Below are 14,191 nucleotides of genomic sequence, written 5' to 3' on the forward strand. Positions count from 1 at the left end.
GAATAACAAAGCCTTTTTTTCATATATACCTTCACTCCTTTCGTCTTCCAGTCACGGCACAACTGCTATCGGTTCAAACGCAAGCCCTTTTACCTATTTAGACCTCTTGACTTGTTGTCCCCCCAACCTTTTTACCTCAACCTTCCAGTGTATTGTAGGTAAAGAACTACCAGTCTATTAACGGTTTTGTACATTGTCAACTTCGTACGGTGGCGTATGCTTTTTGATCGTAACGTTTTGCGACGGTAGATCTGATTTTCCGCTTGAATGCGCCGCTGGTTCTCCTAACTAGTGTTGTTGACTGTGGTCACCGCGGTCACTGCAATTCCGTAATACACGAACTTATCTACCACTTCTAGTTCGTTGCCGTCCACGGAGAGTGTCCCCGAGATGCGCATGAAACGCATCATTCGATCCAATGTAGCTCTCATCAGTCGCGTTAGTTTTCAGCAAACCGTATTTGTGCGTTATCTGCCATAGCTGGTCTTGATCGACTGTATCGTATGCTGATTTGAAATCAATAAAGATGTGATGCACGAGCCACCAATTACCAAGCCCGCCTGGGAATTTCCTACAAAGCTCTTTGCTATCGGTGACAGCCGGCCTAATAAGATCTGGAAGAGTACCTTGTAGGCAGCGTTCACCTGCGTTATGCCGCAATAGTTACATCAGTTTAGTCGAACACCCTTTTTGAAGATGAGACACATCACAAATCCTATCATCCATTCTTCCGGTAGCTTCTCCGCCTCCCAAATCTTGAAAATAACTCAGTGTAGAGCCGTTGCCAACGTTTCTCGACCATGCTTATAAAGCTCTGCCGGTAAGCGGCCCCTACCAGCGACTTTGTTGGTCTTCAGCAGCCCGATTTCTCGTTTGACTTCTTGGAGATCAGGTGCTAGGACATTACTATTTTCCATGGGCACTCTTGGAACTACTGTTCCGTCTCGCTATGCAAGTTTGCTATTGAGATTTTTATTGAAGAACTGCTTCCAATATTTTCAATACTTCACGGTCGCTGGGCGCCTTTTGGCACTTTTTACTCCTCCGGATCAACTGGTTCCTTGCTCGTTGGTCCATGACCAGCAGGGAGTAGTGGCAATACTCAGATAATTTTTCCAAGCCGCTTGTTGGCATTTCCCATCAAACCAATTATTTTATATTCCCCGGGGCTCTTCACATAAAGTACGATGGGCTAGGCTCCCAACCAACTTCTCGAAAGAAGGCAGTGCCTCATCTAGTATTCGAGCGTAGTTCTCGGCAGATTGTGGGTTATTTAGCTGCCGAATGTTCGGCCGAGGAGGATGGCTTTAACGTCTCTGATATTCGGCTGACTGTTTTGAACGCACATATACTGTTGGACTAGGTGATGGTCAGAGTCAAAATCCGCACTCCGTGGGAAACGTATGTTCGTGATGTTAGAGAAACACCGGCCTTCTACAAGAACGTGGTCAATCTGACCAAACTCGTGCTTTTAGTCTTTGACCTTGAAATGCATTAATATTAATATTTTTTGAATCGATGGTTCTACAATTGATGGAGGGACGGTAGGGGAAAGTAATGTAATTTTCAAGGTCAAAGACTAATAACACGACTTTGGTCTATTTCATAGGAACGGAGCATTTTTCCGTAAACCCGCGCTGAGAATTGCGGCTAACACGCTGACAGACGAACAGCGTCACACGCAGTACCTTGCAAGTCGTAAGGGCCTGCATAGTGACGTCGACCTGAAAGTAAAAACTTCTCGGTCGTTGGTTTCTACAGTAGAAGGAGGCACAATTTGTGTCTAAAAATAACCCAACCAGATACGTCGCTACATTAATGAGGGGGGTTGCGCAGTCTCCTTTTGTCCTGCGCCTCTATGGTTCAAAGGTACAAGTACCAGTGAGTCACACGCCCTGGCGGGTGTTGTGGGTTCAAATCCGGTTATAATCTCTGATTATAGCTTGATTCGACCCATGCACCTTCCAGCATTGGACGAATGGTAGGAGTCACAACGACAACTTGTTACGCGTAGCTACGTCGTCGGGTCTACCTTCGTGCGGGCAGTTCAAACGGCCCTTTGGACTGCCCAACACTTCGTTGGAGTGCCACCGCTCTGGTAAAACTGAACCTTTCCGCCGCGGATCTTCCAAACCTTCTTGCCTTTGCGAAAGATCTCCGGCAGACTTACGCTACAGAGTTTACGGGGTTCAAGCTGTTCCATTTGATGAATATTTTTTTGCATTTGCATAAAAAATAGTGTATTCTACGAGGTTTGGTTCAAGGGTTGTCAAATTTCGGAATGAGCGATATCCAAGATAATTTAAAATTTCCTATTAGAGTTTTTTGGAATTTTTAATGATTTTGAATTATTTAAATATTGGCTTCGTATAAGTCTATAAACTTTCATATTTCAAATAGTTTCCCAAACCTTCGACCCGTACTTCGACTGTACGATAATTTAAAACAGTAGTACGTATTTTAGTTTAAACCCGAACTTATCTAATGAACAGAGCTCTGTGATTTAATAAAAGATAGGGTGCAATCCGCAAACCAATGTGTATGACATCAAACTTTAAACAAAAGGTGGGACACGCGTCCCAGCCCGAGCCTGGGTACCAGAAATGGCGTTCGCTACATTGAGCAGGAAACTATAGGAAAAGTTTGCAATAGAATAACTATGCTGGAAGACAGATTTAACAAGGTTGGGAAGGGAAAAATGCCGTCCCTTCGCTTTGGAAGCGAAGGATAGTCATGAGTTTTTATTGAAAAGCTTCAAACTGTATATTTTCAACTTTAAGCAAAGTTGACCAACAAGCTGATTAAACTATATCTTACAGTACTGACCGGCATTGAGTTTTTCGATCCAAAACAATGTAGTAAAAATAACTTTTGCTGGACGGTTCATCTTGCGGAATTTACTGCAGAGCAGTGGAAACAGCAAAGGCGCGCCTCCGGTTTGGGACTTACTGCGGATGCGTCATGTTGCGTACACATTAGATATGTATTCATGTAGCTATAGAAGCTGTATAAACATCAGTGATCTGCTCTCTGTCTGTGTGGTGGTTTTCATTCATCCCCATCAGCGTAACTTTTGATTTGGATTTGGATTTGGCCGGACCGGGCGGAGGGGAGAACAACCCTTCAATAAATGGGGATTTGTGCGAAAACATTTTTATTTGCTAAGCCGCTGCTGATTGATTCTACAACTGTGACCACAGCGGCAGCAATGATCTAACGCAAAAATAAAGAGGCAATTCAAATGGAAATACCTACTTGCCAGCACTTGATGCGTGTGTGCCTTTCGATGAAATTCGATACAGCTTTTGTTCGTTACTTTGTTTAGTAGTCATGAAGCGTTCGTTTCCAGCCTTCCTTCCGCACGATATGCCTGAATAGTTTTGAATAGTCACCGATTGACAACAAAAAAATGATCAAACGATAGCTAGCTATCGTTCGATGATGTCATCAAGGATTGGATTTCAATTGGGAAGCGGAATGCACACCGGCAATCATTGAATTATCGTTTCCATATGCCGATTCACGCAGTTGGGCTTTTCAATCCCAATCGTCTATCGTCCATTATGTTTTCCAAGTTGAGAATGAATTTAGAAGAACAGTAGTATTATGAGCGAACTCCTTTATAGCGTTGAAAATAAAAAAGGATTTTTTTAATCAGCTGAATTAGCTGCACTTAACAAATCTAATGAAGAATGACAGGAAATTTGTAGCAATAAATTGGAACAGGTTCGTGCTCAGCCTGACCCTGACACGATGCATTCATGTATTTTTTTTTGGGTGGATGGCGTGGGAGGGGGTTATATTGTGGGTGGAATTTGCTGAGTTACTGCTGCTTGTACAATGCGAAACAGGCGTTGTTGTTTGTTCATCCCGGTAAGCAGTCGAGCGTTTTCTCTTCCATAGTGGGAGCCTACCGGAAAGGAATCGTACCGAGAATTTTACTGTTACTGACAAGGGAAAATGGTTAATTCTCCTCAGATTTTAGATTGGTGTTTGTAGATTTTTGGTTGAGGATACGGAAACGAGGGAGATTACTATAGAGTACAAACTGGGGTGTGTTTTTCGCAATATATTTTTACTTTAGGGGGTGGAAGATCAGTATCATTCTGACACCAGACTAGGTAAAGCTGCTAACATTCCATTTACCTTGTTCTAATCTATCTCTTCATTTGTTGGATGTAATAAACATATCAATTTGCACTTTTATTTATTTATTTTTGATATATCTATAATATTTCCTTACTGGTTTATATTATGTTTAATTCTTATTTAAATTTATTTTTGGAAGGAACAATATTTTAAGATAGGTTTGTATTACATTGTGACACCCCTCGTCGATATCAACAAACCGCATTCCGGTTCATCACGGGCCCCGGCCGGCCTGCGCCCGGACCAGAAACAGATAGCGGCGAAAAACACACTAACAAACACCATCAAACCGCATGCAATTTTCTCTCCCTCGTTCGCTCGGTCTCTCATTGTTTATCATTTCAGTCACCCAGCAGATCGAAACTTTTCGCACAAGTCGATGCTGGCTGGCTGGGCTGTGCTGTGGCACCGGTGCGCCCGCGAGTGATATCACGCGCGAAAACCGCCGACGTCGACGTCGCTGCTGCTGACTGGTGAGCTCCGCTCCGACCCGGCGCGCGTGTGAAAAAGAGAATCTCGCCGAAGCCGTCGTCGTCGTCGTCGTCGTCGCTGTCGCCGCCAACTGTGCCTAGAATAAGCTGCTGGAACTCAGCGCGGCACGTCAGTCGTCAGTGCTCGATGAGCATTGCATCAACAAAGGTGGCAGTTCTACCCCCTGTTAGGTTGTTGGTTGTTTGGTTACAAGTTTTTTCTGTAGTTTTTTTTTGTGTGCAATTGTTTCTGTGTTCTGAGAGTGTGTAGCAACTGCAGTGCAGGTGGGAAGAAGGCTCCTTTTCCCGGAACGGGTGGAAAATTCTGTACGGACGTGCATTGAGTTTTCGGGGGAAGTTTTCGCGGGTGTCGAGTGAATACATATAGCTTTTTTATAGCGGTTGATTTCAAATGTAAGTGCTGAAATTCATGTTGAAAAATTCCGTGAACGAGCAATGAAAAGGCTCGCGTGTTTGTTTTGACACGTGCCTTGAAAAGTGCTAGAACAGATTCGGGAAAATCATTGTGAGTAGGTTCAAAACAAATGCTCCAGCTTGAAACAGTTCACCAACGAATGACCATTCGATAGTAAAAAGATTAAAGGCAGTGATAATTTTGCCACGAAGTGAGATGCTGCTTGATAGTGAAACCATATTGGTGAAGTGCTATTTAGCTTTGGCCATAAAGGCTGGTGTTGTGTGTGTTTTTATTTAGTCGCAACCAAGATAATTGCCCCTGCTATGATGTTAATAATGACTGTGGATGGTACCGGATATCGTAGAATAATAAGAATCGTAAAAAAAATTGCTGCAGATATATTTGGATGGTGTAATCCTGACTTTCAATGCAGAACTCGATGATGATTGGCCGATAAACGCGAAAAAAAGAATTAGCACAACAATAGCCTCAGCACTCAGGCCGAGCATCGTTTTGTAATCTCTGGATCCAAACTCTTCTCTTTTTAATGATTGTTTATTTTATGGGATTTACTCCATTCAATCGTCGACAGCTAAGGCTGGTAAGATTGTCATTGTTGTGAATTTGCATATATTTACGACGACTTTCAAGTGATTCGGGACTTTCAAAAAAACTTTTTTTTTATTTACCCTTTCAGTGACTTGATAAGGGTACGAGTCTCGAAGCAGTGATTCGTTGAGCAACTGATGAGACTATGAATCTGCATCAAAACAGACCATAACTTCGTACTACTGACCAGCTGGTGTAACCAAACTGTGAATGATGAGGATTGTGGTCCAGTTTCTTTTCAAAATTTATTGACGTACCTTTGTTTTAAATTCCAAAGGGTATAAATCAGATGTTTTGAATTATAAACTGTCTATCGCCGATGCATAGTATTTCGGTCACAATTTAGCAATGCAAACCACACTTTTGTGGAATTTTCATTACTAGAAAATTAGCCTTTAACAAAATTGTTCTCAGTAACTGAAGTTACTGATATATGTCTATTAGTCTATTTGTGCTTGAATAAGCAAGAATAAACGCATAACAGTCACAGCATGCCTTGATCCACTTGCGTCGCTGATGACTCGGCAGCCTGAAAGTGTCCTAATTTTTAGTTAGAGCCCTACACAATATGCGAACGATGATGTAGGATATTTAAGTGCCCTTAAATCAACTGCGAAGATGCTGAACAACAGTTGTCCGAGTACGCTGCTTTAAGGTACGTCGAACAGGATAAGAAAAAATCAAGAACGTCGGCGATGCGCTCCATCAGATATGGTGTAAGCCAATCTGGATGGCTGATCATCTGATCATAAACATATAATGTTTAATTACAATTCTGGGGATCTTTTAATCGAGCTATTCAGAGACCCAAGGAAAACCAATTGGGATACCTACTTTTCCAAACTTTTGAACGATGATTTTTTACCGATGGATAATACAGCTTCCATCGAGCAACTTGAAATAGTCTCGTCAACATATACCACTAATATCATGACAGCTTTTGAGGAAAGCTGCCCACTGAAGCGAAAAGCTTCAAGCAAAGACGCGTCTTGGTGGAATCGAAAGCTTGATAAGCTTAGAAAATTGACTAGGAAACTTTTCAACAAAGCCAAGGCTACTTCTAATTGGACTAATTATAGAGAATGTCTAACAGAGTACAATCGAGAAATTCGTAAATCTAAAAGAAGGGATTTTAGGAATACATGCGAGCAAGTTGACAGCTTGCCTGTTGTAGAAAGACTTTACAAAGCCCTTTCAAAAGATCACACTAATGGACTTGGAAGCCTAAAAAATGAACATGACCAATTTACAACCGATTCTCAGGAATTACTTAGTATCATGATAGACACACACTTTCCAGGCTCAATTCAAACGTTTTCCGATGACGCACAGGGCTTCAACGCAGTTCAGTCCAGTTCAATTAGGGACGAAGATGGAGTTCAAGAATTAGCCAGTGCTATTTTCACGGAGTCGAGAGTTGAGCTAGAAGTCCGGGTTATCTTCATTCCTAAAGCGGGAAAACGTGTCAGGATAAATCCCAAAGCATACAGACCAATCAGTCTCACATCTGTGATTTTAAAAACGTTTGAAAAAATCATGGATCTTCATATCAAATTATCATATTTGAACAGAAGACCTTTGAACAAATTCCAGTTTGCCTACCAAGCAGGAAAATCAACTGAAACAGCACTTCATACGTTGATTTCAAAAATAGAAAAGTCTTTTGACAATAACGAAATCTCACTTGCAGCTTTTCTTGATATCGAGGGAGCATTTGGCAATGTCTCCCACAATTCAATAAATAAAGCCATGGAGAAACGGGGTTTCGACAGGTGCATTTCCAGTTGGATACATGCTATGCTAACCAACCGCACAATAACTACAAAACTGGGAGGATCTACTTTAACGACAAAACCAACTAGAGGTTGCCCTCAAGGGGGAGTCCTATCCCCTATGCTGTTGTCCCTAGAAGTCGATGATCTTCTGAATAAATTGGCTGAAAAAGGCTATGAAGTCATAGGATTCGCTGACGATATAACAATTTTAGTAAGGGGAAAGTATGAACATACTATTTCCAATAGAGTGCAATCTGCCCTGAACTACACACTTAAATGGTGTGACTTGGAAGGACTAAGTATTAACCCTTCTAAAACAGTCACAATACCATTTACAAGAAGAAGGAAATACAGTATTGCAGCTCTGCAGATGAAAGGGGGGCCAATTGCAGCTATCCAAACGTACAAAATACTTGGGTGTTATACTTGACCATAAGCTAAATTGGAACGATCATCTAGAATATGCAATCTCAAAAGCAAACAATGCTCTTTGGGCTTGCAGCAATACGTTTGGCAAAAAGTGGGGACTTAAACCGAGGATGATTCACTGGATCTATTCGGCAATTGTGAGACCCAGACTAACATATGCTTCGCTATTGTGGTGGCCTAAAACTTCACAAATAACAGCTCAAAAAATACTTGGAAAGCTACAACGTATGGCGTGCTCTTCAATAACTGGAGCAATGACACCTTCCAAAGCTCTAGATGCTCTTTTATATCTTCTACCGTTGCACCAATTCGTACAATTTGAAGCAGAAAAAGGTGCTCTTAGGCTTAGGCGTGTTAAACATTTTCAAGATGGGGATCTCAATGGACATCTACGAATCCTCCGAGATTTTCAACTGAACACCATGGTAATCATGAACGAAGACTGGATGGAAACTAGGGCAAACTTCGATATACCCTTCAAAGTAATCGAAACCGATCGCAGATTATGGGAAGAAGATGGTCCTAAGACTCGTCCGGGATCACTCCTGTTTTACACCGATGGTTCTAAAATTGGCAAATCTACAGGAGCTGGGGTTACTGGACCAGGAATCGACATATCAATTCCAATGGGAGAGTAGCCCACAGTCTTCCAAGCAGAAATACATGCCATTTCAACTTGTACAAATATTTGCTTGACTATGAAATACAGACATGCCATCATCTGTATTTTCTCCGATAGTCAAGCAGCTCTAAATGCCTTAAAAGCATACACATGCCAGCCAAAGCTGGTTTAGGAATGCATCCTCTTCCTAAGACAATTTGCTGTAACTAACAATGTTAATTTATACTGGGTACCCGATCATGCCGGTATAGAAAAAAATGAAAAGGCCGATCTCTTAGGGAGAATTGGTTCCTCAACTGAATTCGTTGGGCCTGAGCCATTCTGCGGGGTGTCTAAATCCTGCGTAAAAGCTGAGCTCAAAGTCTGGAAATCATTAACGATTGATGCCAACTGGAGAGCGGTTCATTACGACATTACGACAATCAAAGCGTTTCATTACGCCATGCAAAAGCATCACACGCAGCTTAATCAGTTTGAATAAAGTAGATCTGAGTACGCTGACCGGTCTTTTAACCGGACACTGTCCGAGCAGAATTTTGAGATCGAGACCTCGGAACATATACTGTGTCAATGTAGTGCACTAATTCAACGAAGACTGCGTATTCTCGGAGAGGGCATTCTAACGCCTAGCGAGATATGGTCTGCTGAAACAAAAAAGGTACTGAAATTCATTAAGAAAGTCATACCTTCTTGCAAATTCATAGGGCGACCAACACTCTAACTCATAGTAATGGAACGAACTGATTATGCTAACAGCAACTCGGAATATACCACTAACTAATGGTCACAGTGGTTCAGGCTCCAATAAAAAAATCTGGATGGCCCATTTGCTTGAACACAATTGGCCATAACCAAAATGTGAAGTACACTATCGAAAACTAAGTCGTTATACATCGAGTCTACGGGCCGTTTTGTTTCGATTTCCTGGACAAAGTAGAGACTACCTAGTAGCAGGTAGTAGTGCTAGATTTGTGGTGGCCTCCAGAACCGGCTCAAAGCAAAACTCTACAAGGCGTCATTAGTATCGGTACTTCATTAGATAATTTCCATCATTTGTGAGAAGAAGAAACTATTCGAGGAATGGATGGAACGAGTGGTTTGTCCCATCTACACTTTAAAGGCTTTTTAAGTAGTATTAACCAAGTTTGAGCCAAATCCAGCTTACTGATTAATTCAAACCAAAAGTTTAAAATTTTACCTACTACCTACTTCATCATATATAAGACATACAGTGGATCGCTATCGTAAGCAAAAATATTCTTTGTTTGATTTCTTTCGCGGTGTTTGTACAAACCTAACTGAATTGCAACCCGGAAAAGACCAATAACGACCGCGTTAGACCAAAAATAATAAATAGGGTGAAGTGGCCTGAAAGTTCTGCTGATAGGTCAAGAGTGTAGAACTGTGTTAAAGAAATGTACCGTGACCGTCCCCTGGCATTGGGCTCCTGGAAGAGGAAAAAAAACTTGTTCTACAACATATCAGAGCAACTTATTAATTCTTTATTTACAAAGTTTGCAAATTTACAAAAAAGAGAGCTTAAGTCTATCTTCGACGGGTAGACTCCAACACGGTAGACGCTGTCGGCTGTGTGTATCAGTCCGTCTACTTGAATGCTTCATCCAGACGCAGACGGTATGAAAGCAGGCAGACGTCCTGCCTTGGCATGGTGATACGATGATGATTGGCAAAGCGTGTTCAGCGACAGGTAGTAGCACGACGATAAACATATCCTTTTTCTCAGCAGGACGAATGCTGATGGAAAAGCGCGGTCCTTTGGAATGGATGAATGGCGCTGAGAAGCACAAAAGCAACGAAGTAAAGCCGGATGAACTTTAAAAATGTAATTGGGGGTTTCCTATCATAAAACCAATTGCAGTTTGTTATTTCATTATTGTTGCTTCTACAAAAATGCACTATGTCATACCGGGAGATTGCAAATTTACCAAAAAAGTGGCCAATTTATGGGAAAGCGGTATTGCACGGTAAAAGCACCCGTCGCCGTACCAGGTCCAATGGCTGCGCATTCGGCGATATTTTCATTAATTGCATAGAATCAAGATTAAAACACATAATTTTATGCATAGAATTCGTTTGCCACTGAGCTAGCTTTGAGACACGAAGCTGGTCTAAGAAGCCAGTTGTCGTCTCGTATGTACAAAGCGATAGCGTATGTACAAAGCGAAGGTCCTAGAGATTTGCAATCTTCTGCAAAAACGTGTATTTTGAGTCCTTCAATAATCGCCTAGAACCATATATTCCTGTAAAATGCAACCAACATAAGCTAAGTATGAAAAACTTATTTTTAAAGAATTTCCGAGGAAAATGCTCTATAGCTCTGGACGCGATAGAGATAGAAATATCATTTCTTTATCAAAGTTGTTTGCCTTTATATTTTCCATAACTTTGCCGAAGAAACCATGTCTCTATATACGAACACAAAAAAAATGGTTGGGGACAAGCGGAAACCATACAAGTTTATAGTACTCGACTTAAGGTTTATGATGAAGCGCTGATTTCATAAATACACTTGCCCCAGTTTACCCCACAGGCTCGTGAAGCTACGGAAATTTAACGCTTGAATAGTTGATAACTTAGAAAGTCCCAGAGATTTGCGATCTTCTTTAAAAACGTTTGTTTTGAAAGCTTCGATAATTGCTTAGAACATTGCATTCTTGTAAAATGCAACTAACAAAAGCTACGAATGAAAAACTAATTTTTAAAGAAATTTCAAAGAAGATTCCCTATAGTTCAGCACTCGATAAAGATAGAAATTTTATTTCTTCAGTAAAGTGGCTTGTTTTTACAATATTCACAACTTTGCCGAAGAATGTCTATATTTCCTAACACAAAAAAGGTTTTTTTTTTATTTTTATTATAGTAAGTAATGACTAACTTTTGACAGTTTTAGATTAAGGGAGATATTTATACGAAAAAAAGTGCTGAAGACCATAAATGATAAAATGAAAGTAAGACACTATGAGAAAAGTTCCGTTTTTCGTCCATTTGGACCACTGTGCAGTGGGGCTAGAGTCAGTAGGATCGTTGCACTTGCCCTCCTAAAAAGGGTCAAGTAAAAGACCCAAAGCTTTTTTATGGCAGTTGGTCAGAAACCTTTGCCATGGCCAATGATAAGAAAGTTGTCGGCGTGTTGCTCTGCTGGCCTTGGCGATCAGCTGCTTCACCACGAAATTATTGGAGCAAATGCACTGTTTGAGATTTTCTATCTGTCGCAGTTGAGGAAAGTAAAGCAATGCCTACGTGCTACATTCCGTTATCGAAATACCACCTTTCTTCTACTGTTTCATCGGTAAAAAACTACCGGTACAAAAAATATGTCTTTACCAGCACCTTCAGCCGCTTCTTCGGGATGATTGGCTGCTACTCAGACACTACCGGCCTACACTGATGCTTTCGCATAAAAATCTTAGCTGTTTTGATCAGGCAATTCTTCAGTCTTTAGCTAGTTGTTCTGACTTCCCGGCACAAAAAAAGATGAGGCCACCTTGCTCTCGGACTCTACTGTATTTTACGAGAGAAGGGAGAGGACATTGTGAATATTCAATCGGTTGTATCCGGTGGACACGAAGTGACTCACGATGCACAACTTTTTTACTCCGGAGTGGAGCGGGCAGTACGAACAAAGCATCGAGCGTAGTAGCTTTACTGTTTTCGCTGTGGCTGCTGCAAACCAACTGATAACTTACAACTGATGCTGTCAATTTTTTCTGAACACAACAGGCTTGCTACGATTGGCGATACATAGGTGGTCTCACTATCAGGGGGTATGAGAATCGCATGAAAAAGTGCCGTTCTATTTTTTAATGCATACTTTATCTGCATCCGGTAGGCAAAATGTAATGTACAGGATTGAATTCGCAAGCGCGGAGTAGATTTCAAAAGCCGGTGGGTTGTACCCGACAATCGTAGTGTCGGTGGAGTTTTTGCAGAGGACGGATTTCACTTTCGATAGGATGGATAGGATAAAATAATCAAAATCTCTACGATCCATGAGTACATATTCCGCAACGAAGCAAACGTAAACTGGGATCAATCGTCTTTCTGGACCTTTGTGGAGAAACTGAGACGAAATGGCAGTATCCGCGAGAGGAACTCCACAAAGAACTGATATCCTTGCAAAGTTTTATCAAGACTATTTGTACAAATAGTTATTCCTACTTCTCGTATGCCGGATAAACACCGTGATTGGCTGATTGGCATAGCGTACCACGACATATATCTGCTACACTCAAGTGTGTCCATCAAAGATGTTAAAGAAGCTGTTTCGTTCATTAATTCTGCTGAAGGTCTTGGTCCTGAAAATTTACCACCATTTGCCTTTAAAGGTTTTTTGTACTTTTAAGTAGGAGTGTTTTGATCTGCCACCATTTGCCACTTTGGGAAATATTTAAGCTCAAAAAAGTACTATTTGTACACGAATAACGCTTCATAGACAATTTCCATGAAGAGATACAAGTATGGTGTCTTTGACAAAGTTGTTCTTATTGATATTTATTATAACTTTGCTGAAAGTGCCAAACCTGTACGTACACAGTTGAAACGTTGGAAAGATTACAAAATCTGTTCTACTATCAATAGACTGACAGCCAATTAAAACGAGAAAATGAAATAATAGTGTAATGCAAAATTCTTCATTTTTCTGATCAAGTGCCGATTGGCACTTTTGCCCCGTCCGTGAATCGCACTTTTACCCCGCTAGGCGCTTGACGGGCTTTGATTAAGTTATGGCAAAGCGAAATACATTTTATAAATCTCTTTTCACCGTATTTTCAAAACAGATATGTGAGTGATGTATCACGCTGCTACAAATTTTCAACAAGTAATATCCTCCTGTTGATATCGTATTTGTCGTATTTGCAGCCCCCCGCAATAACCACTACTATTTAGAGGCATGCATTTTCGTAGGTTTACTGACTAGTAGCGGTTATCCCTTAGTTAAGTCCGAACGAACGGCAGCGGGTAAGGAAAGCATATACCCAATATTTGTGCAGGCCTTAGGCAGTGATTATTTTCGGTCGAATATGACTTTCGGCCATTCGTGTTACAACCTTTTGTGATTCGGCCATTCGTGATTCGGCCATTAGCCTTTAGCACAAACTTGAGTTTAATGGTACTAAACGTTTCATTTTGGTCACCATTAAAGGTATTAGCTTACTTAGTTTCTAGATACCAACTGGCGTGATTCGAAGAAGTCATCTGGAGCCTTGGATTCGTTCTATTTGTTAACGAGCAGCACTGGGAGGCCCACATTCCGAGTACAAGCCATTAAAAATTGGCCTTCGCTACTCCAGGTTTCTTCAAAAGAGACAGCCAACGCATTTCAGGATATTTACACACTTAAATCGTTATACTGTGCACTATTAAGGGAGCACTTTTTTGGAGAATTCGTGTTGTTGTGTAGATATCTTATCATGCAAATAGGATCGAAGCTATTCAAAAAAGACTTTTTGAGATACGTTTCTGCCCTACAACGATACAACATTGCCTAATTTCGAGATACCATGTGGTGTGCTTCAAGGAAGTCAGTTGGGGTCTTTGATATTTATTCTATTCATTAACGAGTTATGCAAACTACTCCGCGTACAGTCTAATAAAGAGTTGGTTACATCTCCACGAGCACAGCCAAGACCTACGCTAGACTAGGATTCTTGAAAAGAAACACTAACATATTCCATGATATTTACAGCCATAAATCGTT

The 14,191-nt window shown here is 41.1% G+C and overlaps 1 protein-coding gene across 6 annotated transcripts in view; it reads left to right on the forward strand.

The window, feature by feature from the left end:
* Positions 1–4,771: 4,771 nt before the first annotated feature.
* LOC128738462 (uncharacterized) overlaps positions 4,772–14,191 on the forward strand; it is a 77,859-nt gene continuing 68,439 nt past the window's right edge. For 2 of the 6 annotated variants that reach the window (XM_053833613.1, XM_053833614.1), the window contains exon 1: positions 4,772–5,033. The gene's annotated coding sequence lies outside the window, so the exon portion shown is untranslated. The other 4 variants (XM_053833615.1, XM_053833612.1, XM_053833617.1 and 1 more) reach the window with 3 other exon arrangements.

The sequence above is a fragment of the Sabethes cyaneus genome, chromosome 2 (assembly GCF_943734655.1).
Source record: "Sabethes cyaneus chromosome 2, idSabCyanKW18_F2, whole genome shotgun sequence".
Classification (NCBI taxonomy): Eukaryota; Metazoa; Arthropoda; class Insecta; order Diptera; family Culicidae; genus Sabethes; species Sabethes cyaneus.